Raw genomic sequence first — 27,418 nt, forward strand, 5'->3', positions numbered from 1 at the left:
CCAAGCTGAGCCAGGAGCCTGGAATTCCAGCCGGGCCTCCCATGGGGAGACAGGGGCCCAAAGACTTGGCCCATCTTCTGCTGTTTTTCCTAGGCATGTTAACAGGGAGCTGGATGGGAAGTGGAGCAGCTGGGACTCCAACTGGTGCCCACATGAGATGCATCGTCCCAGGCAGCAGCTGAGCCGCCTGCTGTGCCACGATGCCAGCTGCTGAGTTGGGCCCAGGCAGCGGTGCGGCCTTCAGCAGGTCCAGGCTGCAGCAACACACCCCCGTCCCCGGGGTCCTATAATTCAGCAGAGCCCGGAGGGTGAGGGTGTTGTGTGGAGTTCCTGGGAAGTTCTTTTGGGAGGGCAGTCACTCAACCCCTCCCCCCCAAAGGCTCCAGAACAGGCCGAGTGCCCACAGCTGAGAGGGGTGTGGGCACCGGTCACACGCTCGGAGGTGTGGCAGCAACCCATCGCGTGGCGGGACTGGTACTCTCGGAGTTGGGCCCCTATAAAACCAGGGAGCTCAAATGACCGATGCTCTCTGTGTCCCAGGTCCCAGTGCCACCTCCCTTTGTTGAACTGATACCTCTCAGCTCAGACCTAAGGCCTCGAGAGAGGCCTCGCTGGGAGCAAACTGGGTCTGCTTCATGAAGGGGAGGTCTTGATTTGTTGCCATGAGCCGGAGGCCGTGGCCAGCACCCCTGCTCATCAGCCTCTGGGGCAGGGAGAGGCAGCCTGGTGAGTGCATGGAGACCCCGTCGTGTGGCTGTGCTACCTCACGTCACCACGCACCTGCTGGATAATCGGAGCTGTGCCGAACAGCCTTGTAAAGTTTTCGTCAGGACGCATGCTTGCAGTTCCCATGACAGCCCGGAGTTTAACTTTTTGGGACTCTGTCGATCTTTGCCATAGTGCCGTTTTCCGTTATTCCCACACCCTTGGCAACACTTGTTGTTTTTCTTTCTGTTTATTGCTTCAACCATCCTAGGATGGTCAAGGACTCACACTGGGGGCCTCAGTGGGTTAAGACACCGCTTGCAACGCCGGTGTCCCGTCCCAGTCTGAGTTGCACTGCTCTGCGTCAGATCCAGCTCCCTGCTAATGCACCCAGAAGGCAGTGGATGATGGCCCAAGTGCTTGAATTCCTGCCACCCACAGGGGAGACCTGGATGGAGTCCCTGGCTCCTGGCTCTGGCTTGGGCCAGCTCTGGTTATTGTAGTCATTTGATGGGTGAACCACAGGATGGAAGAATTCTCTGTCTCTGTCACTCTTGCCTTTCAAACAATAAATCTTTTTTTGAAAAAGAAATATGGTAATAGAACTATACCCAAGAGACAGACTCGACTGTCCAGCTGAATAGTTGCTATGGCTACCCAGCCACAAGCCATTCATTCGTGCGTTCCCTCGGTCCAGCAGCAGCTCTGGTGCAGGGGACATGGTGGGTGTGGACCACCGTGCCTGGGCTGGGGTGGGCTCGGAGGGGCCTGGGCCTGTTGCTCCCCTTCTTGCGGTTTCTACCCTCAGACTGGACTGTGGCTTCTTCAAGGATGCAATTAGAATGAGCCAGAGAGAGACAAGTGTGCACTTTCACAAAGGGACAATCTGGATGCAATTAGAGCGAGTTCCATTAACCCATTATTCAATCAGCTGAAAGGCCCTCCAGCCTGAAAATTTGGAAATGCAAATGAAGGCAGACACGGTCGGAGAGATTTCCATATCCGAATGTCCAGGAGCCGGCAGCCTCGCGCCCGGCGCGCAGACTTATTACTCTCCTAGCCTTTTCCCAGTAATTACTCTAAAAGGCTTTGAGATACCTTGAGTATAATCACAGTTCCAGGAAAACACATTAGACAGTGCATTAATTACATTGGTGGCTGAAAATGTGGGGGGAGGGGAAGGGAAATATACAAGGACTGGGGCTGTGGGACAGCCCAGGGTGGGGGTGCGGGGAGCAAGGGCTTCAGTCTGCAAAAATTGCAAAGCAGGACATCTGGTAGCAATGTCACCTGCAGCCCAGGTGGTCAGGAAAGAACACTGCTGTTACCGCTCAGGGGGCGTTCGACCAAGGCGCTGAGCTCAGCTCCGGCCACGCTCTGAGGGGAGGGGAGGCCACCTGGAGGGGTCCGGCTGTGTGCAGAGAAGGCTTCCCTGAGTCGCTGGACAGCCACCAGGGTGCATCTCAGGAGGAGCGTGGGACTGACGGGACGAATGGGCACATTCCCGAATGGGCATCCTTGCCCACGTGGACACCCTGGTGCAGGGATTTCTGCTGGCTGTCTAAACATTTCACCTATCTAGTGGGGGTGTGTGGGAATCTCACGGTGGCTTTTCCTTCACTGAAAATAAACAGAACCCCTTTCCTTACACGTGTTCACCACTTTGATTTCCTACCTGCGATGTGTCTCTTAGAGAACTTCACCACTGTCTGATCTCCAGCTCTGGCTCCTGGCTCCAGCTTCCTGCTAATGCAGACCCTTGGAGGTGGCAGCAATGGCTCAAGGCGTCGGATCCTTGCCTCCCTCATGGGAGACCTGGATTGAGTTCCTAGCTTCTGGCCTCAGACCCTCAAGCACTGCAGACATTTGAGGAGTAAACCAGCTAGTGGATTGGTCGATCTGTCTGTCTGTCTGTCTCTCTCTCTCTCCCTCTGCCTCTCAAAGAAATAATACAACTTATGCTATTTTTAATTGATTTTTTTGCATTCTTTTCTTGTCAGTGACTTGTGTGGAAAATCTCTCTCTCTCTCCATTCCAGGCTTAAATTTTAACTCCCTTACCAGTGTCTTCTTTTTTTTTTTTAAGAATTTATTTATTTGAAAAACAGAGAGAGAGAGAGACAGAGAGACAGAGAGAGAGGGAGAAGGAAAGGGAGAGAGGGAGGGAGGGAGGGGGAGAGGTCTTCCATCTGTCACTTCACTCCCTAAATGGCCACAACAGCCAGAGCTGAGCTGATCTGAAGCCAGGAGCCAGGAGCTTCTTCTGTGTCTCCCACACAGTTGCAGGGGCCCAAGGACTTGGGCCGTCCTCCGCTGCCTTCCCAGGTGCATTAGCAGGGAGCTAGTTTGGAAGTGGAGCAGCCAGGACTCAAACCAGCACCCATTTGGTGAGCTGAAGGCCAGGGCTTTAACCTGCTGCACCCCAGCCCCAGCCCCAGCAGTGTCTTTGGATAAACAAAGGCCTCACAGCAGAAAGACCCTCCCCCTTCCACAGTAAGAGAAATCCTTCCCAATCTGGAGTGCTCAAAGCCTTTCTTCATCTGCCTTCCAATCCCTCTGAAATCCGTCTCTCCGTAGGGGAGGTGGGGATAAGGGTCAGTTTTCTCTTTCCTCGCATATGGACACCCTCTGAGTAGAGAGGCAATCTCCTCCCCAAGTGCTCTGCTGTCTTCATCACATTGCAGGTGTCTGCCTACACACAAACTGTGTCGAGGTTCTCTATTCTACCCCCGTGGTTCTATTTTCTATCTTTGTGCTAATGCCATCCTTATTGTTTATTTATTTGAGAGGCAGAGTTATAGAGACAAAGACACACAGACATACACAGATCTCCCACCCTCTGATTCACTTCCCAAATGACCTCAACAACTCGGGCTGGGCCAGGCTGCAACCAGGAGCCTGGAGGTCCATCCAGCTCTCCCACGTGGGTGGCAGGGACCCAAGTACCCAAGCCATCTTTTGAGGTCTCCCAGGTGCATGAGCAGGGAGCTGGATCAGAATGGGGCCACCAGGGCTTGGATCAGCACTGACAAGGGACACTGCTGTTGCAAGCAGTGGCTCAGCCCACCGTGCCACAACACTGGCCCCATCACGGTCTATCTTGACGTGTGCTGGAACAAGTCCTCTTACCTCATTGTTTTAGTATCTTGGCTAAGTTTTACCTCTTATATCTCGGTACAAATTCAAGCTCATCACGTTTCATAAAAGAATCTGGTGGATTTTACTTGTACTGAGCTTATTTATTGAGTCAGAGAAATTGTAGGTATTTTTATTTTTGGCTCCCAATCCATGAACATGGTATGCACTCCACTTATCTGGATTTGAAGTGCCTCGATGCTTTGTCCTCTTCACTGAGGTGTCGTCATTAGACCACCCACAGCAGCCACCGTCCCTGGGATCATTGCAGTGTTCCTCTCCGGCATCTCTCTCCCCTCCAACCTAAGCGGGGACAATGACTCCTCAGCCACCTCCACCTTCCCAAGCCACTCACCTGTTCACTGTTTCTTGCCAAAGTGCCCTCAGATGCTGAAAGACCAGGACCCCCACCTGCCTTCCCACTGACAGTGTGGGGCTTGCCACCTTACCCAGAGTGGCTGCTGCACCTCCAGATATCCCATCTGCATCCTAGGAAGAAGAAGGGATTTTAAAAGAGGGCAAAAGCAAACAGTGATGAGCAAGGTCCTCTTCCTGTGAGGTACTGCCTTTTTATTCTGCAAGGGGAAGGCTTCCCTGTCTCTTCCTCCCTGTGGCCCCTTAGCGAGAGCTGCGTCATAGCACAGCCCTGTCTGCCTGCCCATTTCACTTGCCAGCCTTTGCGGTACAGCAAGGCAGGGGACCACATGGTTCTCTGCATCGGCTGATCCAAACAGCGGCCAGGGGGTGGGCCTGTGGCCCAGCAGTTAGGACTCCACTGAGGACTCCCGCATCTTGTATCAGAGTGCCTGGGTGCAAGTCCCAGCTCTGCTTCCAATCCAGCTTCCTGCTATAGTGCACCCCGGGAGGTAACATTGATGGCTCAAAAACTTGGGTCCCTGCCCCACCCTATGGGAGACCCAACTGTGTTTCTGACTCCCAGCTTCAGCCTGACCCAGCTGCTCCACACCCCACGGACTGGGCGTTGGATGTCAGAGCTCTGAGGCCAGCTGCCACCACAGCCACACAGCGTGCTCCTTGGTGGCAGCAGGAAGACGGCCCCTCGCTCATGTCTCACTTCCAGTGTCTGAGGGCGCTGACTGGGTCAGAGCTACTGTGAGTCCAGGAGTCTGCCCGAAAAGGCACGTGAAAAGAATAGTGTCCAGCTTTGTGACCTGTCCAACCAGAAGAAGGTTGAATGGACGCTCTGAGGCTGACCTTTGCGACAGGGAGCTGGAGAGGCAGGAGGGGGGACAGACGTGCAGGGCAGGGCACGTGGCTGAGCAGGTCTGTGGGATCTGCCCCGTGCCCCGGCATCTCTGTCTGAAGTCTCCTCTTCCTGTGTGCCAGGCCCCATGGCTCCCATTCACCAGTGAGGGAGCTCTCGTTGACCAAATTGTGCAGACGGCCGTGGTCGAGGGGATCTGCCCGGGTACCGATGTGGGTGGGCGTCATGTTCATGGGAGTGTTTCTAAATTTTTACTCATTATTCAAGGGGCCGAGAGAGAGAGAGAGAGAGAGAGAGAGAGAAAGAGAGAGGGAAAGAGAGAGGGAGAGAGAGAGGGAGAGAGAGAGGGAGAGAGAGAGGGAGAGAGAGAGAGAGAGAGAGGGAGAGAGAGAGGGAGAGGGAGAGAGAGAGAGAGAGGGAGAGAGACAGGGAGAGAGAGAGGGAGAGGGAGAGAGAGAGAGAGAGAGGGAGAGAGAGAGAGGGAGAATGGGTTCCCTTTGAGGCTCACTCCTCAAACACCCCTAATGCCTAGGTTGGGAGCTAGGACCTGAATCCCAGTCTCCCCTGTGAGTGACAAGGACTCAGTCGCTCGAGCCACTGCCTGCTGCTTCCCAGGGATCGCATTCAGGAAGCTGGAGTTGGGAGCTGAGCTGGGGATTGAAGCCAGGCACTGGCACACAGGGTGTGGGTGTCTTCAGCCTTAGGCTAAACGCCCGCCTCTCACATCATTTTCGTAGGCTGCAGGAGATCAGCTCCGAGCACCACAACCCTTTAAGTGCTAAGAAAGCCCTGACCATCCCAGGCCACACCTGGGACCTGGGGTCACCCAGGGCCTGGGCCTCAGCCCTCTGTGGTTAGCATGGGCCTTCTTGCATCTTCTGCTGCCCGCCGTCAGCCTCCCTGCCCATTCCTGAGCTGCCGTACACGGTGGGCTTCTGACCCCCATACTGCAGTGGTCCTGTCTACCAACCACCATTCTCATGCCAGGCTAACCTTCTGCAAATCCACGTCCCCCTAAAGTCTCAGACACGGGTGCTCACAGGGCAGGGCAGGGCACTCCACATGCTGGGAGACTTCCAGACGAGTGCCCTTCCTCTGAGAGCCTGGTGTCCCGGCCTCCAGCACCAGGAGCTGGGAGTCCGGCCACACAGGAGGAAGCACGCCCTGGTCCATGGTGCTGGCTCCACTGCCATCGCCCCCTGGGTAGGTCCCGCCTGCAAGGCAAGCCTCCGCAGACCCTCTGTGAAGCAGAGCACGCAGCTGATTGAGCACCCGTTCACAGCAAAAAGAAATGAGGACCAAAACAAACTCTTGGCCCCGTAAGAGAAGGGCCCAGCCAACCTCCTCCTGGTCCCTCAAGAAGACAGGCCTGCCCAGATGCACCACTTCTCACGAAGTCACTAAGAGCCCAGTTAGGATGGGCGCCATGATGTAACAGGCAAAGTCTCCGCCTGCGGCACTGGCATCCCTTACGGGTGATGGTTTGAGTCCCGGCTGCTCCACTTCCAATCCAGCCCCCTGCTAAGGCACCTGGGAAGGCAGCAGAAGACAACCTAAGTGCTTAGGCCCCCGCACCCATGAGGGAAACCCAGAAGAAGCTCCTGGCTTTAGCCTGGCTCAGCTCTGGCTGTCGTAGTCATTTGGGGAGTGAACCAGCAGATGGACGATTTCTCTTTCTCTGTCACTCTGCCTTTCAGATAAATGAATCCAGAAAGAAGAGAAAGAAGAGAAAAGAAAGGAGAGGAAGGGAGGGAGGGAGGGAATCATCACTAAATATGTCGGAAGGGGGCAAGTGTTTGGCACAGTGGCTTATATCTACATCCCATATTTGGGTGCCTGGTTCGAGTCCTGGCTCCTCTGCTTCTTACCCAGCCTCCTGCCAATGTGGCCTGGGAGGCAGCAGTGTTGTCTCCAGTAGCTAAGCCCCTGCCACCCACACGGGAGACCCAGAAGGAGTTCCAGGCGCCTGGCTCCAGCCTGGCCCACCCTGGCTGTTGCGGGCACTGGAGCAGGGAGCCTGAAGATGGAAGATCTCTGTCTCTGTTTCTCTGCCTCTCGGGTAATTTTTTAAAAAAAGCACTGGAATAAAAATAAGTGACCTTTGTGGTAATATGAGGATACTTCAAAGAAAAAAATGTGTTTGGAAATAAAACCTTTGTTATTTATGGAATATTATTTGCATAGGAAAATTCAAGATAATCAAATTAGGGGAAGTGAGAACATCGATTGCAGCACACACAGCAGCAAGACCACCTATCGCTGTCATTGTAAATACCCTCAGAAGCAAGACTAGATGTTAACTAAGAACGGCTGGCGCTGTGGCACAGCTGGTTAATGCCCCGGCCTGCAGTGCCGGCATCCCATATGGGCGCCGGTTCCAGACCCGGCCACTCCACTTCTAATCCAGCTCTCTGCTATGGCCTGGGAAAGCAGCAGAAGATGGCCCAAGTCTTTGGGCCCCTGCACCCACGTGGGAGACCCGGAAGAAGCTCCTGGCTCCTGGCTTCAAATCGGCAAAGCTCCGGCTGTTGCGGCCATCTGGGGAGTGAATCAGCGGATGGAAGACCTATCTCTCTCTCTCTCTCTCTCTCTCTCTCTGCCTGTCCTCTCTCTGTGTAACTCTGACTTTCAAAGAAATAAATAAATCTTTAAAAAAGAACAGATCTAACCTAAACATTCAAGGACAATTTTTCTTTTAAGATTTTTATTTATTGGAGAGGCAGAGTTACAGACAGAGAGGGAGAGACAAAGAGAGAGAGACAGACAGAGAGATCTCCTGGTCACTCCCCAAATGGCCGCAACAGCCAGAGCTGCGCCGATCGGAAGCCAGGAGCCAGGAGCTTCTTCCTGGTCTCCCATGTGGGTACAGGGGCCCAAGCACTTGGGCCATCTTCTACTGCTTTCTCAGGGCATAAGCAGAAGCTGGATTGGAAGAAGAGGATCCAGGACACAAATCAGTGCCCATAAGGGATGCCGGCACTTGTAGCCTACTACGCCACAGCACTGGTCCGAAGGGACAGAATTTAATAGAGAAAATGGTATAATACTATTGACAAACTTTAAAAATAGACCTAAATAAATGTAGGAATATTAGACTTACATGTGGAAAACCCCAAAATTCTAAGGATGACAGCTATCCCCGAACTAATATACAGCATCAGTGTGGTTTCTGTGGAAATGAATGACCTGATCCTAGCCTTCACGTGGAACGAGGCGGAGCAGGAACTACGGGTTACGCCACTGCCTGGGGTGCCAATCCCGTGGCAGGGTGCGGTGCGTGAGCCTGGCTCCTCTGCTTCTGATCCAGCTTCCTGCTGATGCCCCGGGGAGGCAGCAACGATGGCTCAGGTACACGGGCCCCTGCAGCCCGCAGGAGAGGTCCTGGCGGAGCTCCTGGCTTCCGGCTTTGGCCTGGCCCAGCCCCAGCTGTTGTGGCCGCTGGGGAAGTGAACCAGTGACGGCTTTCTCTCTCTCTCTCTCTCTCTCTCTCTCTCTCTCATCTACTTGAAAAGCAGAGAGAGAGAGAGAAAGTTATCTTTTTCTTTCTTTTTTTTTTTTTTGTAAAGCAGCCAAGAAGATTTTAAAGAATCCAAGGAGGGACTCCTGAATCAGATGTCAAGATCTGATATAAGCTACAGCAGCTGAGAGAGCGTTCCTGGAATGAACTCTGGGGGATGGGGAGCCAGCGGTGTCCGTGTGTGTATGGATTTGTTACACAGTAGAAGGAGGGAGAATCTTGAATCCTAAGGAAGTGGTGCTGAAAACACTATCCTAGGTTAAAAAACATGGGTCTATGGCACACTACACAACAATAAATTCCAGATGCATGAAAGAATGAAATGCAAAATTTTAAAAAATTCAGAGGGAAATAGGAGAGAATATTCTGTGACCTTGGGGTAGAAAAGGTATCTTGAATTCAGGGGAAAAAAAAGCATTGATAATAATGAAACATATGGGACAGGCACTGGGGAGTGCCGACTTGAATCCCGGCTGCTCCACTTCCGATCCGGCTCCCTGCTATGGCCTGGGAGGGCACTAGAAGATGGCCCAAGTGCTTGGGCCCCTGCACCCGCGTGGGAGACCCAGATGGAATTTCTGGCTCCTGGCTTCAGCCTGACCCAGCGCCAGCCATTGAGGCTACCTGGGAAGTGAACCAGCAGCAGGGAAAATCTGTCTCCCCCTCTCTCGTTACCCTGCCTTTCAAATCAATCAATCAATCTTTCTTTTAAAAAAAATTACAACTTTTGTGTAGAAATAGATTACATTTGAGCAATAAAATTACTTACAGATGATCTACAGTACGTGTGGAACACGGGGTCCGTCCAGGGCCAGGCCACTGGCACAGCAGTTAAGACACAGCTTGGGACACCCACAACCCCATCATTGAGAAAAAAAGACAGATAATGAAAAGGACCACAAACCTGATCAAACAGGGAATCAAAATAAAGGGAATGACAGTCGCTAATAAAAGGGGAAAGTTACACAGATATGAGTGAGCAGACACGGGCAGATGGGGGGGTGACCCAGCCCCGCACACTCAGACTGCCAAAGCTGGGAGCTGGCTGTGACGGGGACTCTCCCCCAACCTCTCCAGGGAGGAGCCATAAAACTGAAGGCATACGAGGGACCTCCCAAGAGCTTGGAGACAACAGTTAAGATAGAGCCCTATTTTGGTGCAAAAACATATGTGACACCCCTGCATAGGAGGGACATTCAAAAAGTTCATGGCAATGTGAAAAAAACTATGCAGGGACTTCCAAGGTTAGTTACCCCATAACAAGTTTTTCTTTTAATTCCATTTTTCATGAGCTTTGTGAAGTGCCCCCAAACTAGAAACTAGTGATTGTTCTACTGGTAACTAAATGGTAATTCACATATACACATGCAGGTACAAATATCTTCTTTTCAGCATAGCTTGTAATAGAAAAACATTGAAATCAACCCAAATGCCCATCAAAGAGGATGAAGGAATAGACAAATAAATAAATCTTTTTAAAAAGAGCTTTATCTGAAAGGTAGAGTTAGAGTTAGAGAGAGAGAGAGAGAGAGGTCTTCCAACCACTGGTTCACTCCCCAGATGGCTACAATGCCTGGAGCTGGGCCAATCCAAAGCCAGGAGCCAGGAGCTTCTTCCAGGTCTCCCACGTGGGTGCAGGGGCCCAAGCACTTGGGCCATCTTCCACTGTTTTCCTAAGCTCATTAGCAGGAAGCAGCCAGGACTCGAACCAGCACCTACACAGGATGCTGGCGTCACAGGTGGCAGCTTAACCCACTATACCACAGCGCCAGCTCCAACAGAGATACATCTTAAAATACATAAGTGAAACAGGCACATTGCAGAAGATACTTAAGTATGACACAATTTAAGTTTAAAAATATGGGGGCCAGTGCTGTGGCATGGCGGGTGGGGCTGCTGCCTGCAGTGCCATCATCCTATATGGGTGCTTGTTCAAGTTCCGGCTGCTCCACTTCCGATCTAGCTCTCTGCTGTGGCCTGGGAAAGCAGTAGAGGATGGCCCAAGTCTTTGGGTGCAGTCTTAGGCCCCTGCACCCTCGAGGGAGACCTGGAAGAAGCTCCTGGCTCCTGGCTTTGGATCAGCTCAGCTCCAGCCATTGCAGCCATCTGGGGAGTGAACCAGAGGATGGAGGACCTCTCTCTCTGTCTCTCCCTCTCTACCTCTCCTTCTATCTCTGTGTAACTCTTTCGAGTAAATAAATAAATCTTTAAAAAAAAAGTTTAAAAATACGCAGCACAGTGCAGTCTGTTGTGTGTCGTGACGAACACAGGTAGTTAGGCGGGAATGACGGACGCCCAGCTCCAGCCTCCGGGGAGGAGGCGTAGAGAACTGCAGGTCGGTTCACAGCCCCCACCTGCCTGGGGGCTTTTATTTCAAGGTAGAGGAAGCCTGGAGCAACAACGGCGCAGAGTTATCAAGATCCGACAAGCTGAGTCGGGTACTGTGTGTCTGCTGCATTTTGGGGGGGAGGCAGAGAGACAGACAGCGCAAACACGGCCATCCACTGTTTTACTCCCAAAGGCACGCACAGATTGAGGCTGGGCCGGGCTGAAACTCAGACCTGGAGCTCAAAGCAGGTCTCCCACGTGGGCGCAGGGCCCCGACTGCCTGAGCCGTCTGTGTAGGCTGCACCGGCAGGAACCAGGGGTGAGCATCGAGCCCAGACTGGGATGTAGGATGCCAGTGTCTCAGCTGGCGCGCTAAATGCCTAGCCCTGCTAAGCTACGTTAATGTACTATTCTGGTACCTGAACTATCCTTTTTAAGATTTTTTTTTTTGTCTGAAAGGCAGAATTACAGAGAGAGAGGGAGAGAGCTTTCACCTGCTGGTTCACTCCCCAAATGGCCCCAACAGCCGGAGCTGGGCCGGTCCAAAGCTAGGAAGCCAGGAGCTTCTTCCGGGTCTCCCTTGTGGGTGCAGGGGCCCAGGCCCCTGGCCCGTCCTCCGCTGCCTTCCTAAGAGCTGGACTGGAAGCAGAGGAGCCAGGACTTGAACCAGCGCTCCAATGTGGGTAAGTGGCATCGCAAGCGGTGGCTTAATTCACTGCACCACGACACGGCCCCACACTCTAATTCTACAAATGACACGGAGAGGCCAGCCCTGTGGCGTAGCGGGTAAAGCCACCACCTGGGACGTCTGCAGCCTGTGTGGGCGCCGGTTCGAGTCCAGGCTTCTCCATTTCTGATCCAGCTCCCTGCTGATGCACCCGGGAAAGCAGCAGCAGATGGCCCAAGTGCTTGGGCTCCTGCACCCACGTGGGAGACCTAGATGGAGCTCCTGGCTTCTGCCTGGCCCAGCCCTGACCGTTGCGGCCATCTGGGGAGTGAACCAGCGGATGGAAGGCCTCTCTCTCCCCCTCTCCCTTAGTCTGACACGGGGTCCGCCCTGGAGGTGAACCTCTGCCCCTTCTAAACCAGGGAGCTCCCTGTCCCTGAGCCCAGCCAACAGCACGGGGCCCGGAGGAAGGTGTGGCTGGACTTCACCTCGCTCAGCGTCCGAAGGCCAGCATCTCCTGCCATGCGGTGCTGACGCAGGACTCACGCCGTTCTCGCCCCTAGTGATCAGTCACCGGCCGTATCGTTCTGCTCCTAAATCTGCTCAGGCGAGAGCGACCCGCGACCCGCGACCCGGGGTGTGAGAGCCTCACCTGTCCACGCCAAGCACGAATACAGCAGAAGGCAGACGAGGAGCCTGGTGGGCCAGTGCGCCCCGGCGCGGTGCACGGCTATTTATCTCCTAGCACGCACGTCCCGCCCCCTTTTCCTCATTGGCTGAGTCACTGCATGCACATCCCGCCCTTGTTCCTCATTGGCTGAGTCACTGCACGCACGTCCCTCCCCCATTCCTCATTGGCTGAGTCATTGCATACACACACACACACACACACACACACACACACACGTCCCACTCCCGCTCCTCATTGGCTGAGTCACTGAACGCACGTCCCGCCCCCGTTCCTCATTGGCTGAGTCACTGCACGCACGTCCCTCCCCTCGCTCCTCATTGGCTGAGTCACTACGAGGCGCGATCGTCCGGGCATCGGCAGAGCTGTTTTGGCCGCCAAGCCCTGTGTGCCTAGGATCAGGCGTGTGAAGCCCGCTGTGAGGCTGACTTAGTTCTCGGCTCACCGCCAGGCACCCGACTTTGAAAATGAACAGAATGCAGGCTTCCTACCTGGCTTCTTGTTAGGACTAATGCCCACACCAAATAGATTTTTAAAATATAGATTTAAACGTTGGCTTAAATTCAGCTAAATAATTTGGATTTAAACATTCACTAATTGTATTTTGCCTTTTCATAAATTATTTAGACTTTCTGAACAAGGATTAGCAAACTTCGTCTACACAGAGCCACATAGTATGTGAGGCTTTGCAGTGCTCTCTGCCCCCTGCTTTGCTTCTGCAGTCCTTCAGAAAGGTACATGCCAACCGCAATGAGATAATGCATCGCCCCTAGGGTGGCTACAGTGAGGACAGACGACAACAAGAGCTGGCAAGGTGTGGCGAACTGAAAGCATTGCACACCGCTGGTGGGAGGGAGAAGGCACAGCCTCTTTGGCAGACAGTGTAGCAGCTCCTCACACAGGACGCTCACAACCCAGAAATTCCACCCCCAGGTGTGCACCACACAGCACTGAAAGCACACGTCCACACGAGAACTCCTACATCCTGAGCAGCGTCACTCAGAACGGGGCTCGCCCCAGCGTCCGCAGCCTCATCAAAGGATAGACAAAATGCGGTACACTGCAGCATAATAAAAACATGGGGTTTTGTCCTCAGTTCCAGGCATCCAGACCCTAAAACTGGGGATTTCCTGAGTGACAGTGACATGCACAAGTAGGCACCTAGTGAATGAGAAGTTGGGGGCTGCCAGTAGCACCTCACATGTGTGCACCCCAAACCCCACCCCTTTCCAACATGACTGCAGGCTCAACATACCCACCCTCCTTCACACACCTGAGCTCCACCATCCACAATGCACCCGAACCCCACTTCCCATGATGCACCTGAGCTCCATTTCCCATAATACACTTGAGCTCCACTTCCCATCATGCACCTGAGTCCCACTTCCCATGATGCACCTGAGCCCCACTTCCCATGATGCACCTGAGCCTCACTTCCCATCATGTACTAGAGGACATGACACTTCCTAGAGATCATCATGTATGCAGATGCCCTGTCCCAAACCCCGCCCCACTTGAATATTCAATTATGGCACCATCTCTAGCCTACAAAAGGTGGACCCCAGCTTTGGTGGGAGCAGCAGCCCTGCCTTTCTCTGTACTTTCCCTTCCACTAGATCCTGCTTTCCTGTATACCTTTGCGTCTCCTTGAATTCTTTTCTCAGTAGAAACAAGAACTCCCAACAAGCCCAGCCAGGGTGGGGGTCCCCACAGCCGGAGGAGTGTCTCGTGTCATTTAAAGAAAGCTGGTTTGGCCACACTAGAGTTAGTGCTGGCGGTGACTGAGGGTGAGCTGTACCAGCCTCCACCTAGGGCTGCCCTCCTGGAAGAGTGAACTTGGCACTGGAGGGTGGGAACTTTGAGCTGCCAGCCCCTCACCCCAGAGACAGGCGGGAGCAGAGGCTGTGTGTGTGAACTCTGGAATGACGCAATTCCGATTGCTTCTGGGATGACAAACAGGGAGGAGGCTCTGGGAGGGTGCTGCAGCCATCCCCTGCCTCGCCCCTGCATCTCCTCCACTTGCATCCCTATAATAAGCCAGTCAGCACCACATGAGTCATTGCCCTTAGCTCTGAGGGTCATTCTGATGTGCACAAGGGAGCTACTATATATATATTACTCCAGGATCTTGACATGCACAAAGACACGCATTCCGAGCACTGACACAAGTAAGATGCACAGTGATAAAGTTTATTTATAAGGTGAACAGTGGGCTGGCGCCGCGGCTCACTAGGCTAATCCTCTGTCCCGGTCTAGTCCCGGTCGGGGCGCCGGATTCTGTCCCAGTTGCTCCTCTTCCAGTCCAGCTCTCTGCTGTGGCCCGGGAAGGCAGTGGAGGATGGCCCAAGTGCTTGGGCCCTGCACTCACATGGGAGACCAGGAGAAGCACCTGGCTCCTGGCTTCAGATCAGCGCAGCGCCGGCCGTGGCAGCCATTTGGAGGGTGAACCAGAGGATGGAAGACCTTTCTCTCTCTCTCTCTCTCTCTCTCTCTCTGCCTGTCAAAAAAGAAAAAAGGTGAGCAGTGAACACACACAGGAGCACGACTGCCCCACACAGAGCAATACCCCCAGGAGCGGGTAGTGCACCAGATTGCCTGAAAGGAGCCGGGGAGAGCACCCGGCAGCCCCTCCAGCCGTGGTCTGCGGGGGGAAGAGCGCACGCGAGGCAGTAGGCCCCCTCCCAGTGGTTGGTCTCGTCTATGAGGTTGGGGGTAGTTCCCCCAGCGTGAGGCCACCTGGGAAGGATGCGGCACCTCCGCAAGTTTCCACGTGAGCTCAATAACCTCATTGTCACGGCTTCCTCCCCCCAGGTCCCAGAGGAAGCAGGTGCAGCCCGGGAAAGGGAGCCTTTGGACAAGCAGGAGGGTAGACTTATACCAGGGGGCTTGGGATTCCTGCTCCACAGACCTAGCTAGCTGCCTGCCTATCCATATTAATTCTAGAAGGCTGGGAGGGGTGCATCATGGGAATCCCCAAGTCCATAGTTGGTGGTCAGAACTTTTGGTAGCCTGGGCACCCCATTTATGGCCTGTGTCTGAAGTTGGGGCCTCTTGTGGGACTGAGCCCTTAACCTGTGGGTAACAGCAGTTACAATTAGGCGAATTCTCCAGAGAGGAGTCAGGGGAGGAACAGGTCTGTTCAGGACGTTAGCATTCTTGGGGGCAGGCGGACGCGAGCTATGCTCGTCCCCACTTGCAGGAGGACTTTAGAGGAGAGAAGGGGGGTTGGGGGAGGTTGGGGGGCTTCTAGGGCCAGGGCTGAGGTCACCTAGGTGACAGGAAACGGCTGTACCTGGTCGAGGGCCACGAGTCCCTCCCTCACGTGGGGCTTTCTGTCCCAGCCATCTCCCCGCTCCCACTCCCGGCAGCCTCAGCTGCTATGAATTAGGTCGTGTTGCCTCTGGATGGTGTCGGAGCCGACCTGAATCAGGATCCTCGGGGGCTGCCAGGGTGGAAAACCCACACGCGCTTGGTGTGAGAAAACACCCCAACGGACATGCCTACCGTGTGGAACGCCACTTACACATGGCACACCATGGAGAACCCTCGACGGTGCTATGCTAAGTGAGAAGAATTCCGATAAAAGAAGCTGCATGTGTATTACGGGGTTCTGTTGATGTCCAGGAGAGGCAAACTCATGGAGACCAAGAGTGCATTCATGGGTTCCTGGGACTGGGGGAAGAGGGAGGTGAGGAATGACCTCTGATGGGGAGGGAAAATATTCCGGAGTAGATTGTGGTAACAGTCGCACCACTCTGGGAACATTCTACATAATAGCAATACAAAGTTCCACATTATACCCTTTAGTGGATTTTATGGTATGTGAATTACATCTCAATAAAGTTATTTTTAAATGTAAAAATCATTTTCAACTCTCTGACCCCTAAACTGGAGTTTCTCAACTCCTAATGAGGTGACGAGACTGCTTTGGGAAACATATGGGAACAACTATTTAGATTTCCACTCCATTGATGGAAGGAGTCTCAGCTCGCAATTTTCTGGATTTTTCTCAAAATATCTCTGAAGACCTCCATTCCCTTCCTCCCCAAGATCTCTCCTAGCTGGGGCGGCTTCGCTCTCCGTGGTTTCAGCTGGTTCCTCCAGTAGGGGAGGAGAAGGGGGCAGAGGACTTCACGAAGCCCCCTCAGGTCTGTAAAACACAGCAGGTCTGTCCTGCCCCGGGGGACCCCAGTGCACACCTCCTGCACGTTTTACATAAATGCAATGATGCAGGTGCCTGCGAAACAGCAGGTGGCTGTGGGGTGATGGGAGGGCAGTGGTGCAGGTAACAGGGGTCCCCGTGGATCCACTGCCCAAACGAAGCTGTGTGAGCAAAGCGTCTCCTTCTTCCCAACAATTTTGCTCTTTTTCTCTCTGTCTTGAGCCAGCCAGGAAAATCCGTCTCTGCCAGGGCCCGGGCAGGGAGGAGGCTGCGGTAATATTTAGAGACTCTTTTGTGATTTTATGGAACTGCTCAAAAGGTCAAGAACATTTCTTTAAATGTCAATGGCCCGAGGGTCCAATTACCCAGGGGAGGGCATTCTTGGAAGGGGGGCAGGATGGGGTGGGAGGGGCCCAGGAAGCAGGGAGCCCAGGGGTGGCCCCAGGGCTTCTGAGGAAGAGGGTCCTGGGCAATGCATGCATGGAGGGTGCGTTTCCATGGAAACCTCTGATGGGGTCTTGGGCGATGGGGACGTCCTGGGGAGTCACCTCCTCTGAGCCAGGTTCCTGCCTTACCTGTCTCTGTCAGGGAGGCCAAGCCCAGGGGGTCTTCAGAGCCACTGGGTGACAGCCATGGGGGTCCAACCCCAGCAGGCGCTTCCAAGCTGCTGCCAGGTCTCCCAGAGAAGCCCAACAAAAAAACGCTGCCTCCTGGGACCCCCGCAGGCAGCCACTGGGGTTCCGGGCTCTTGTGAGGAACAGGGTTGCTCTGTTATGATGGGAAGGGGAGAGGCGGTGTGTTACAATGCAGAGTCCTAGACTCCCAGGCCTGCTGAGTCAGCGTGGGGTGCGCAGAAGCGGGATGGGTGAGGGTCGGCTTTGCGTCAGTGTGGTGAGTGGCGGGGGAAGCGTGTCGGCTCCAGGGTTGGGAGGTTCACTGCTGCAGATGGGAGCGGCCCCCCCCCCCCCCCCGGCACCTGTTGGAGGTAGTGGGAGCTGGGAAGCAGAGCCAGAGCAGGGTGCTCCCCCAAAGCCCAGGGACCCCCCACCAGGAGGCCTCCCTCCCAGAGGCCACCCCCGTTCAAGCTTCCACTTCCTTAGCACCTTGAACTCGCGAGCTGGGGCTGAGACAGCGACGGGCGTTACAGAGCTGAATCCTGCTCCCGGCTCCTCCATCGTTTTCCCCAGGTCATCCGAGGCCAGTTCTCTGCAGGCAGGAAATCGGTGTGGCGGCCTGGGGAAGCTTCTCACCCTGGCGAACCTCTGCTGGCAACCTCTGGCTGATGCGGGACCCTGGGGGCAGCGGGGGAACAGACAGGGCATCTCGAACAAGTTCCCAAACTCTCGGAGCCTGCATGAAAGGGGATGCTGACGCCCACTTCCGGGGGCGGAGCACGTTGAAGACTCAACGAAATAGTAACTCCAAGAAGTCCGTCCAGGGCCAGGCACGTGGTGAGAGCCCTGTCGAGGTGGCCGCCCCAGATCCAGCTGCTCTGGCTCCTGTTTTGGGCCCCGGGAGCCAGTGTGACCCTGAAGGTTGGCTTCCGCCCAGGGTCTCCTCCACACTCGGCCCTGTCGTCCCCATCAAGGCACCTGGGTCCTTCTCTTGGATCCGAACGTGTCATCACCAGGTGCCCGAGCTGAGAAGGACACCTCCCTGCAGAGCTCAGGCAAGCGCTAGGAAAATCCAGGGCCTGGCCAGGCCCCTCTGGAACCCTGGGCCAGCCATGCCAGGGGAGGAGACGGTGCGGACGAACAAGAGGTACCCTGGAAGGCAGAAGAGGAGGAAGACGGTGACGAGGAGCCTGCAGAAAAGCCCTCCTTCCCTTTTAAGTTGCAGAATTTAGGCTTTTCTAAACATTTCCCCAACTCACTTGAGAGCAGAGAGTGACAGGCAGACCAATGGAGCTCAGATTCATTGGTCCACTGCCCCAGCCGCCGACAGCCAGCACTGGGCCGGGCTGAAGCCAGAGACAGGAACGTAATCCAGGCACCCCGCGAGAGTGGCGGGGACCCAAGTCAGGGTGCCGTCACCTGCTGCCTTCCTGGGTGCGCATTGGCAGGGAGCTGCAGGCAGGGGAGTGGAGGGTCTAGGACGCAAGCCAGGCACTCTGCTATGGGAGGTGGGTTTCCCAAGCCTCCACGTCACCGCGGTGCCAAATGCCAGCCCCTGCCCTGACAACCTTTTGTGTTACGTTTCAGCCTGTTTGCCGAGTGAGCTGGCAGAGGTCCACGGCTCTGTGGCTCAGGATCACCTGGTCTCTGTTCCACTGTCTGTCGGTCTGTCCCCACAGCCCCATTCCCTTTCCCAGGGCTCTGGGACCTTAGGGGCAATGCAGGCAACTGGCAGAGCTTGCTGTGTCCTAGAAAGCTGCCTGGACCCCACTCTAGACCCCCTGCCCGCCGACCCGGACACCTGAGGTTCCTGCAAGGCAGACCCAGGCAGAGGCGGGGATGCCGGGAGGGGACGCCACTCATTCGAATGCTCATCAAGCGAAAGAACTCATCAGAGCCATTTGCTGCTTAATTGGTTTCACACTTCCCAAGGCTTCCTCATTAGCCTAGGGTCACCTCCGGGGAGCAGCCCATTGGGAGAGCAAAGACAGAAGCCCCTTCCCCTGCCAGCCGGGCAACAACCAAGAGACGGCTCCACTCTTCTCGCAGGGGCTCCTGAGCCCAGCTCTGGCTTTGCCATCTTCTTCCTTCCAGGCCACCTCGTCCTCCAGGAAGTGGCTGCCATACAGAGTGTCCGGGCCCCCACAGTCATAGGTGGATGGTATTAAGGGGGTGCCTTCCAACAAGGGGGCGTTGTGGCACAGCGAGTTAAGGGGGGCCTGGAACACCCATCAGCCAATACTGGGGTACTCAGCATTTCCCATCCAGCTCCCTGCTAATGCACCCTGGAATCAGCGGATGACGCTCCAAACACTTGGGTCCCTGCACCCATGTGGGAGACCCAGGTGGGGTTCCTGGCTCCTGGCTTCGGCCTGGCCCAGCCCCGACCGTTGCAGGCACTTGGGGAGTGAACCAGTGGAGGGGAGAGCTCTCTCTTTCTCGCTCTTGTGGAGGTCATTCAGGGCATCTGGTGGGCAGGAAAAGTCCAGCTAACAGGAATAAGAGCTTGCCAGTCCCGCCCAGAAAGGCGAATTCTGTAACTGGGAAAACTCGCAGGGAAACAAACTCACCCTCACTGGGAGGAGGCTGCCCTTACAGGTGTAGCTCTGGCGTTACGGTCCCCCGGCCCTGGGTGTAGCTCTGGCGTTACAGTCTGTGTGGCCCCATTCAGCCTCGGGTTCTCCTGCCTGCCCGCCCGCCGCCCCCTTGCAGGGTCCAGGAAATCCTGTTCTTTTCTCTCTCTGACTGCCCTCCTGAACTCGGTCACCACCCACAACGCCAGCCTCGATCGGCCGCTTTCCCGTGACATCTCTGTCTCTCCCCACCATCCTGCCCTTCAGATCAATCAATCAATCGAGGGAGGAGCCCTCCCGAGAGGACACAGCTGGAAGCCGGCAGAGTTCTGCAACCAAACGTGGGTGTCTGACCACGCCCTGGTCAGACTGCGGGGCCTCCGGACGGTGAGGAGTAAGTCGATGTTGTTTGCGGGGCAGAGCTGTCCTGCCCTGCCCACCGGGGCTGGGGGTGGGAGGAAGGGTCACTGTGGGGTCCTCTTCCCCTCAGCCTGCGGTTGATAATTCTCAAGTCAAGCCCATTGCAGCTTCCAGCCGAAATGCTGCCCCTGCCCAGTGGTGGGGAAGGCGTGGGCTGCATGCATACACGGAGAACCGCAAGAACCGGCGTGGGTCACAGCGCAGCCGGTCCCTGGACGCCCAGTGCCTTCGACGCCCCAGTGTCCCTTCCCCCATTCCAGTCCATCTGCCGGGACGCGCTCAGTAAGTGGAGGGAGCGCGCGAGCGTGAGAGGCCCAGATGCCCCTGCGGCTGTCACGGCTCAGACCTCTGTGCGGGCTCCGAGAGCCGGGCACGCAGCCAGTCTGCCCCAGACCAGGCGGACCCCCGCCCGCCTTCGCCTTTCTACGGGAAACACCAGGCCCCGTCACCGACCAATCACAAGGAGGCTGCGCGCACCATGGGCCCATCAGAGGGCCGCAACCTCGCTGCTCAGTCCCAGCTTCGCACTCTTGAGACTCAAGCACCCATGTGGGAGACCCAGCTGGGGTTCCCCTGGGCACCTTGGCTTCCTCCAGGCGCCAAGAACTGGGCGTGAGCTGCCGGAGTCCTCGGCCCTGCGGTCGTCTTGTGGGTTTGGATAACAACAGTGGCTCTACTATTCCTGGGGCTACGACTAGAATCAGGCCCCAGGGGAGACGAGTAATCACCCTCTTTTGGTTTTGTTTGCTCAGACTTCTGGAAACAGCCTCAATCTCTGGAGAATCCACCCGCCCAATCTCCAATATGGCTGCCCCTCACAGTACTCCGGGGCCTACTCCCGGTCATGTGACAAGATCTGGCCAATCACGACTGCCCTGGTCGTCAGTGATTGGCCCATGGGCAGTCATGTGACCCAAGCCCAGCCAGTCATGCTCCTTCCCTGGGAGCTTGGGCGTGTGACCCCTGGAAGGACAAAGCCTGTCCCTCTGGGCCCGGTGGGGGTCATTGTCGGCTTGGCCAGGGTCTTGTAGCAGAACAAACCCATGGCTGCAGGACAGAGGACAGAGCTGACTGCACTACTGGGGTGGCTGGAGCCCTTGCGGTCAGCTCCCCTTCCACCCGTCCCAATTTCTTGGGCCACATAAATTCCCTTTATTTGGGGAGCCAGTGAATTGGAGTTCTGTCACTTCCACTCAGAGTGTCCCCGAGTGACGACTGACGTCAGGAGTTTCTCACAGCCGGTGCTGTCCGGGTGGGGGCTGGGCTGCCACAGGAGGAGCCAGGCACCTTCTGGCCAGGGACCCTCTGCAGCAGAGTGTGTAGCCCCAGCCAGGCCAGGGGCAGCTAACATTTCTCAAGTGCCTGACGTGTATAAGCAGCACTTCAGGCAGTCCCCACAACAGTGCCGCAGGGGTGCACTCATGGTTGTATCCCCTACTTTCTAAAAAGATTATTTATTCATTTATTTATTTGAGAGGTAGAGCTACAGAGAGGGAGACAGAGAGAAAGGTCTTCCATCTACCGGTTCATTTCCCAAATGGTGGCAACAGCCAGCACTGGGCCGATCTGAAGCCAGGAGTCAGAAGCTTCTTCCTGGTCTCCCACGTGGGTGCAGGGATCCAAGGACTTGGGCCATCTTGTGCTGCTTTCCCAGGCCACAGCAGAGAGCTGGATTGAAGAGGAGCAGCCAGGACGTGCCCGGCGCCCATATGGGATGGCAGGGCTGCAGACGGAGGCTTAGCCCACTGCGCCACAGCACTGGCCCTTTCCCCCATTTCATGGAGGAGAAAAGCCTCATCAGGGGCTCATGAACATGTGGCAAACAGGAAGACCCCAGGCTCCAAGACGCCCTGCTGAAGCCCAGGCCGTCAGAGGCCCTTTGCCCACCCCATCCTCAATGCCTGGAAACCTCTAGAAGGGAGGCCAAGACAAATCCGGTTTCTGCAGCCAGCTCGCCTGCTCCTAAATAGGGCAGTCGATGGAGGCACCGCTGTGTCCAGGTGAGTGGAGAGGCACACGGCCCCTGCCGGCTCCGGGGACAGGCTGCCTGCAGAGTGGAAGAAACCCAGAGGAGCGGAGCAGGTGCCCGGTGGTGCTCTGCCTTGAAGACCTGGCTGAGAGCCTGCACCTTCCTAGCCTGTGTCCCACATGCCTTTTCGGGGGGGTGGTCCTCATGGAAGCAGTAAGCGTGGGAAGCACCAAGGGGCTGCCCAAGGCGAGAAGCCCCGGCTGACTGACCAGCAAGTCCAGTGGGCAAGAGGACGAAGCATCTAGGGCCCCGTCCCTGCTGATCCCGTGCCGGCGTGGTGCTGCCCCCATGATCTCACACCTCCCCCTGCAGAGCCCCTGCTGGCACCGGGGTGAGGAAGAGGAGCAGGGCAGGACCATGGCCGTCCCGTCTCCATCTCAGTCTCTGCCTGAGTGTGGGGAGCTACCCGGTGAAGGGTGGAGAAATGAGGGAGGGGCCTGGGGAGGCAGGAGGGCTGAGTCAGCAGAGGGGAGAAGGCAGGTGGGAGGTGGGGAGGGGGCCCAGAGCGAGGGAGCTGTCTCCCACGGAAGCTTCAGCCTCCAAACGAGACCGAGGTTTGAGGTTGAAGAGAACCAGATGGCTGCCCGGGGGGAAGGGGGGGACGCCTTGGGGTTCAGGCCTCTGCTGTGGGGCCACCCCCCCCCCCGCCGTGCTGCCTCAACAGTGGCCTCCCAGGGCCTCCCTCTGGAGCCTGACCCCCTCTATCTGAGTATCCTGTCCTGTGAGTCTGGCCCTTTGGCCTCCAACTGTGACTCTTATCTGGAGTGCCGGGGGCCCTGGAGCCAGGCACGCAGAGGCAAGTAGGAGACGTGTGGGCCTGGAATGCTAAGAGGTGACCTGGGGGCCATCCCTGGAATGGTTCTTAGAGAGAGTGGGTGTCGCTTCTACCTCAGCCCCCACCTGCCCCTGCACCCGAGTCTGGGCTGGGCATCCCTTCTCCGGACTCCTGAGTCGGGGACGCTTTCCTTACTGGACGTGTTTGGTTAATTGCCCATCCCCTGTCCTGTTGGTCAGGATGGGACATGCCGTGAAGTTCCAGTGCCTAGCAACTGGCTTGTGTGTCGTGGGCACGCCACCTCTAGTTGGTGTCCAGCCTCTAGGCACTCAGAAGGGAGACGGATCCCACTGACCACCCCCCCACCACCACCACCAAGGACAGGATCCCGGAGCAGTGACACCTGCAGGGCCGGGAGGCAAGAGGCCGAAGCTGCTTTTAGCACCAACTGCTGGGGCCTTGGACACTCCCTTCTCTCACACCTGAAACTTGGGCCTTCCTGGACTGGGTGATCTGTGGTTCTTGTGCCAACATAAGATTCTGTGGGTATCCCAATTCATGTGAGGGGACTTCAGAAAGTGTGTGGTGGGGTGGGGTGGGTATTGTGGTGCAGCAAGTTAAGCTACTGATTTGGACACCTGCATCCCATAGTCAAGTGCCCAGGCTGGACTCCTGCCCCTGCTTCTCATCCAGCTTCCTGCCAGTGTGTATCCTGGGAGGCAGCAGAGGATGGGCCCATGTGGGAGGCCCAGATGGAGTTCTGGCTCCTGGCATTTGCAGAGTAAACCAGCAGATGGAAGGTCTCTATTTCTCTTTCTCTTACTCTGCTTTTCAAATAAATCAAAATAAACTTTTTTAAAGTTCCTGGAAAATGGATTTAAAAGATAAATTATTTTGGCACAAAAAAGGTTGAAATCTGTTCATACATGGAAGTCTTCAAAAAAGTCAGTAAATGTTGGAGCTGGTGTTGTGGCACAGCAGATAAAGTTGCCGTCTGTGGTGTCAGCATCCCATATGGGTACCAGTTCAAATCCTGGCTGCTCCACTCCCGATCCAGCTCCCTGCTAATGCACCTGGGAAAGCAGTGGAAGATGGCCCAAGTCCTTGGGCCCCTGCACCAGTGTGGGAGACCCAGAAGAAGCTCCTGGCTTTGGATCTGTGGGACTATGCATTCACAGACCTAGTGAATCACTTATTTCAGTCACTCGTTTGTTCACCCCACAAATATTCACGGAACGCCTGCCATGATTCAGAGACAAATCACCCTCCCAGAATTCTAGGTCTTTGCAGGAAGCTCAGAGAGAGAGAGAGAGAGAGAGAGAGAGGGAGGGAGGGAGGGAGCTGGGAGCTACCAGGGATGGCCTGGAATCTCTACCCAGCGTGGGGTGGCTTCAAGGAGACCCCTCCCTCCACACCTGCTCTGCCTCAGCCCTCCTGCTGCTCATCAAAGCTCCACTCCTGGGAGACAGATGGCCCCGCTGAGCCGAGCACAGAGGTCTGGCTGGCTCTCGGGCTCCCAGGGGACAGCTGATGACACGTGGTTCAAACATCAAACCCAGGGATCTGGAAGGAGCAGAGGATGGGGCGGCCCCGGATCTACCCACATGGCCCCATGCAGACCCAGCGCACGGGCCAGAGGTGGGAAGCCTGCTGGCTCCTCTCCCAGGGGTCTGGCCTGAAGCAAGGCTCTGAGCCCAGCAGGTGTTTCTCCCCCGCCAAGCCCAGGGCTTTGCTGGGTCAGCCTCGCTGCCCACCAGCAAGGGCGGGACGGAGCGTGCAGGCCACCCAGCCCGAGGCTGGCCGCAGCCCAGGAGCAGACAAGACTCTGGCTGGGATCCTGGCCACGTGCCCTCTCACCAGCCTCTCTGACTCTGGCTGTGTGCTCCCCCCTCTCCCCCCAGGGCTGCGGTGCAGCCGCAGCTCTGTGCCCTGGAGCAGAGACACAGTCTCCCACAGTAGCCACTGCAGCCAGCTACAGCCCCCGGGCTATTCTCAGCCTCCTGGAGCTCCTCCTGTCTCCCGTGTGGTCCTGGGCGCAGGTGGGCACAGCACGGCGGCACTCGGAGTCCAGAGAAGGGGAAAGTCTCACCCGTGTCCCCTGGACCGGAGACAGCCCCAGGTGGGGAAAGTGGGGCAGCTCCCCGTGGCCGTGTCCCACGGGCGACCGCCGCGCCACGCTGGACTGGGTGCGTTGCTAAATTTGGTCAGGTTGCCTCCCCTTTGGTCTACACAGCCGGGAGCTGTGCCTGCTGAGTGCAGTGGAGAGACTTCACCCAACTCCCGTGTGCGTTTCGCCGCAGAACCTTCCTCCGGGCTTGGCTGGGGTCCCGTGACGGCTCGGCAATCCTTTCAAAAAATAACTTTGTTTGTTAACTTGCTAAAAAAGCATCACAAGTACTATGCAGGAAATTCAGAAAATACAAGCAAGTGAAAAGAGAGAAACCGCCTAGAATGCTACCACCCAGAAACCTCCATTATTAACCGGCACCGATGCCGAGAGTGTCACGTCTGTCCACATGAGTGAGTGTACGTATTCTTTGCAAAAATCAGATTATTGAGTTCATATTCACTTTCAGCTAATGTCCTAGCATGACTGCACACCGTTCCTTTGCAGGGATCTGCTTTGAGTTGGGAAGTAGATTAATACTTCAAAAATAGCCATCTCGGGCTGGCGCTGTGGTACAGTGGGCTAAGCCACTGCCTGCAACCCTAGCAACCCATATGGGCACTGGTTCAAGTCCTGGCTGCTCCACTTGTGATCCAGCGCCCTGCTGATGCACCGGGGAAAGCAGCAGAAGCTGGCCCTGGTGTTCGGGCTCCACCACACATGTGGGAGACCAGGATGAAGCTCCTGGCTCCAGCCAGGCCCAGCCCTGGCCATTGCAGCCATGTGGGGAGTGAACCAGCAGAGGGAAGATCGATTGATCGATCGATCTATCTATCTATCTATCTATCTATCTATCTATCTATCTATCTCCCTTTCTGTAACTCTTTCAAATAAATAAATCTTTAAAAAAAAAAAGTAGTGATGGCTGTGGGGAGCAACTGGGAGCAACTCGGACTAGACTGTTACTGGAATTAAGACTTATTCTATGCATCTGCTCTCCCACAATATGGCGCTGGGAGAGGAGGAAACAGCTTCTACACAGCTGCCTCCAGTTCAACCAATAAACAGCAGGACCTGCTCCTGATTGCAGGAGAGCAGCGTGCTGGGCGTGTGGGTAGCAGAGTTGGGATTGGTGGAAGAGGACTATAAAGGAGGAGAGAGACAACATGCACCAGGAACATCTATCTGAAGGAACAGCTGTGCAGCCCCCGAGAGAGCCGGCCGGCGGTGTGCTGCTCCCCTGCGGAAGTGGGGAATGTGGCAGGGGGAACCGCCCTTCCACGGAGGTGGAAGGGACAGTAGCCAACCCGGGAAGAACCAGCAGCAAACCCGGGGAGGGCCGAGCAGACAAAAGAACAGCACAGGGTCCTGTGTCGTTCCTCCGCGAAGTGGGGGAGCGACAGATGGCAGCCTCTCCTCCTGTCCAGGTAATAGACAACCCAGTGTTTCCCTCTTGGCATCTTCCTCTACCCCAAATTGTCCAAGGACACCAAGGTCCTTCCCAGGGCCAGGTGGCGGGAGCACTGGAGTTCTGGTTGGCTGTGGCTTCTGATGCCACACCAAGATGTCACCGGCCTCCTGGTGCTGCACGCTCTGAGCCTCGTCCCCCACTGCCACAGCTTCCTCACTGTCTAGATCTGCAGCAGCATGTGGTCACTCTCAACGGAGGAAGACACCCTCCGTGCCCAGGTGCCCAGGATGGGAGATGTGTCCAGTTCCACAGCGCCCAGCCAGCACCTGCCACGGGGCTCCTGCAACGCTGGCTGGTGTCTTGCCACCCCCGGCAGATCCCGCTCAGAGTCATCTCAATCCGCCAGCCAGGGTCTAACCATGGTGTTCCCAAGGGATGGGGGCCGAGGGTTTCCATTGCCCAATACAGTTTGCCACCTCCTTGGCCACAGTGGTTCTTGGGAAAGCGTCAGCTTTCTCACGTTCCCTTCTCTGCAGAGTGAAAGAGAAGGAGAGCGAGAGAGCGAGAGCGAGAGAGAGCGCACGCGCTGAGCTAGGTGGGAGCCAGGAGTCCCCCATGTGGGTGGCAGGGGCCCAAGGACTTGGGCTATCTTCTGCTGCTTTCCTAGGAGCGTCAGCAGGGAGGTGGATCGGAAGAGGAGCAGCCAGGACTGGAATCGGCACTCTGCCATGGGACGCTGGCGTCACAAGCTTGGCCTAACTGGCTGTGCCACACCGCCCAGCCGCACCACCACGCCAGTCCCATGCCCTCCTTTCTGGGCCTCCCCCACCAGGCTCCCAGGCTTGCCCCATCTCCTCCTGAATCTGCTCTCTGTATTGATTACCTCTGCTAACTCTGCATCTCCCATGTCTCCCTCTGCCCTAAGCCCTTTCCCTCCCCAGAGAGACAAAGATCTGCAGCCCAGAGAACAGACAGGGAAAGGCACCCCCACCCCCCGCCCCGTGACCACCCCCTCACCTTACCCTCTGGATCTCAACCCACACACCCCGGGCACCTCGGCCAC

General features: G+C 56.0%; 1 long non-coding RNA gene across 2 annotated transcripts in view; it reads right to left on the reverse strand.

Annotated features, from left to right (window-relative positions):
* Nucleotides 1-14,433: 14,433 nt before the first annotated feature.
* The window catches only part of LOC127483758 (uncharacterized), a 39,222-nt gene continuing 26,237 nt past the window's right edge, over nucleotides 14,434-27,418 (reverse strand). Inside the window, exons 2-5 of one of the 2 annotated variants that reach the window (XR_007910376.2) lie at nucleotides 18,019-18,192; nucleotides 17,530-17,718; nucleotides 17,002-17,194; nucleotides 14,434-14,761 (exon numbers count right to left, since the gene is read on the reverse strand). This is a non-coding gene — a long non-coding RNA (uncharacterized lncRNA). The remainder of the gene's footprint in view (nucleotides 14,762-17,001; nucleotides 17,195-17,529; nucleotides 17,719-18,018; nucleotides 18,193-27,418) is intronic. The other variant, XR_011381104.1, reaches the window with a different exon arrangement.

Source organism: Oryctolagus cuniculus, chromosome 12, assembly GCF_964237555.1.
Source record: "Oryctolagus cuniculus chromosome 12, mOryCun1.1, whole genome shotgun sequence".
In the NCBI taxonomy this organism is placed as follows: domain Eukaryota; kingdom Metazoa; phylum Chordata; class Mammalia; order Lagomorpha; family Leporidae; genus Oryctolagus; species Oryctolagus cuniculus.